At 31.8% G+C, this 2,500-nt stretch overlaps 1 protein-coding gene across 8 annotated transcripts in view; it reads right to left on the bottom strand.

Moving 5' to 3' along the window:
• Positions 1–2,500, bottom strand: part of LOC144960323 (galactose-specific lectin nattectin-like) — a 53,493-nt gene that overhangs the window by 4,857 nt on the left and 46,136 nt on the right. The gene's annotated exons all lie outside the window — the stretch shown is intronic.

The following is a 2,500-nucleotide window of genomic DNA, read 5'->3' as shown; positions in this document are numbered from 1 at the left end:
TAAGCCGTGAAGGGCTAAAAAGTATGATGAGAAAGAATAAGTAAAAGTACACAAAAACATTTTAAAATATACATATACCTACGTCCAAAGCACCAACCAACTCTTTTGAGAGTTATCGGACCTGGGTAGATGATATACATTTTGATGAATTATTGAACTAATTATTACTGATTATATCGTGTCAAAATTAAAGTGCTGTGAGATGTTGTATGTGACATATTATTTTGATTTTTTTCTTTATAAAATATTGTGATATGGTTATTCATTGGCATAATTTTATAGAACAAATGCTCCCTGATTGTGAACTTAGGTATTAGAAATAGAAACTCTGCAACCTGCTACATCAATTTAATGCATTCTAATATTAATCGTAGAAGCATTGATCTTTACAAATATAACAGCACCTCGATTTTCTATCATTCAATTTCAAGTTGTTTACATCCAATTCTCAATTCCATTGATACAAACGTTAACCTGCCGTGACACAGTTACTTCATCATCCTCACATAAAGGCACATAAAACCTTATGTCATCGCCATACACATGAAATTAACCAAATGAATAATTTTGCCGAGAGGAGTGTATACAGACTAAAATCCAGAGCCCCAAGAAGTGATCCTTGTGGACCTCCATATTTTATTTCAATTGCACCAAAGTCGATTATGAGGTGGTAATCTTTGGAATTTGGGACTGAGATGGTCTTAAATTCCGAATGAGTTCATATTTTTAATGAGATTCTGCAAACCAGTTGCTAATCCATTCACATCTACAAACATAGAACGATTACTTTAACTACATCCTAAACTTCACAGGAAGCCAGTTCAATTTCTTGAGAACTGGCGTTATATGATCTCTTGTTATCGTTATGTTAGCATTCTGCCACAATTATTTATTTTGTTGTTTATTGTTGTAGTTGATGAATTAATCTGCTTTGACAGCCAGTGAAAAGGGCATAACAATAACCTCATCTGCAAGTGATACAAGAATTTACCAACATCGTTGTAATGTCCTCATAATTATAATGCCTGATTTTTCCAATGTATTTAATGTGATAGTTACAAGATTTACACATTTTTTTTCAACATGATCTTCCATGCATAACCCTTGATCTAAATGCACCCAATTATTTCAGAATCAAAAACTAGATTTAATAGTGTTTTTCACCCACTAGTATCTCATTTGTAGATATGTTCGAGAGTTGATACCTAATACCAACAATTAGTATTTATGTTTAGTCGTCATTAATTTTAAGCATGTTTATGTTCCTCCTATCCTTTATATTGCAATACAATTTTCCAGAACATATACTGATGAAATCTCTGAATCATTATTGAGTTTTGTATAGAGATCCATCGGTATAGAAATGAAAATAAATGAGAAAGGTGGATAACCTAATAGATAGGGGAGCAGGCCGAGAATAGATCTCTGAGACACTCCACGAGTTATTATTGACGATATAATTACCGACTGAGCTCTTTCAAACAAATATTCTTTTGATCAGCTCAAAGCTGTATTACTTCTACAACATTGATTTGTAGTCTCGTCAGAAGTAGATTTTTATCAATAGTTTTGAATGCGGCACCTAAATCTAGTAAAACGAGCTTCCTAGCACTAGTATTATCATTTACAAACAATATTATCAAAAACGAGCAGATGTCTACATGAAATATGAAAGTAAATCGTAGTTTTCATGTGTAACAAAACAGCATATATTAGTATTGTCTTTAAAATTCACCAACCAGTCCATAATAATTGAACATTATGATTTTAAATCCTTTATAGGCTAGCTTTGGCATCAAACATTCGTTTTCAAGACATTCTATTAAATTAGAAATCCTTTAAAGAGTTCTTATTATGGAGAAGGAAATTCGTAGTTCTATGGAATTTTCCTAATCGTTGGCATGTCTGCGTATAGTCAACAATCTCTTTTTGAACCGTAATAATGTCATTTTCCTAACTTCCTCTTCGGATACGGGATCCAGAAAAAAAATGTTTCCATTTGTGTATCATAATTTTAACGATCGAAAGGATAGTATCCCATGTTTTTTTTTTTCAAATTTTATTTTATATTGAATTTTCGTCATTCAAAGAAAACTGCAATTTTTTCCATTTATTTATTGACATAAAGAGGAAAATACTTGTCTTGTGTGCCTCATAGAACAATACCCCGAGTATTTTGGAACTCAAATTTTTATCTGGTGATTCTATGGAGTCCAAAAGATAGCTTGAGATTGTTGACTCATTTTCTATCTGGATGTGACTTAGGAAGTTTTGAAAGTCACCTACTCAAATAATCTGGTAATCGTCTTGGGAGATCAGTCGGAAAGTTGGTTGTCAATTCCTTGTTCACATGGGTTTTTTGTAATTGTTTTTGATAATTTTAAATAATGTCGCAAGCTGCCTTTTATTGGATATTATGGTAAATTTAAAATAATTTTCCTTCGTTCTGAATTTCATGATGATCCATTATTTTTTTTAGCTTAAAACATATAGATGATGG

Source organism: Berghia stephanieae, chromosome 15, assembly GCF_034508935.2.
Source record: "Berghia stephanieae isolate SIO BIC M18660-M18661 chromosome 15, UCSD_Bste_1.3, whole genome shotgun sequence".
Taxonomy (NCBI): domain Eukaryota; kingdom Metazoa; phylum Mollusca; class Gastropoda; order Nudibranchia; family Aeolidiidae; genus Berghia; species Berghia stephanieae.
Note: the sequence above shows the minus strand (reverse complement) of the source record. Positions and strands in the feature narration are given on the sequence as shown.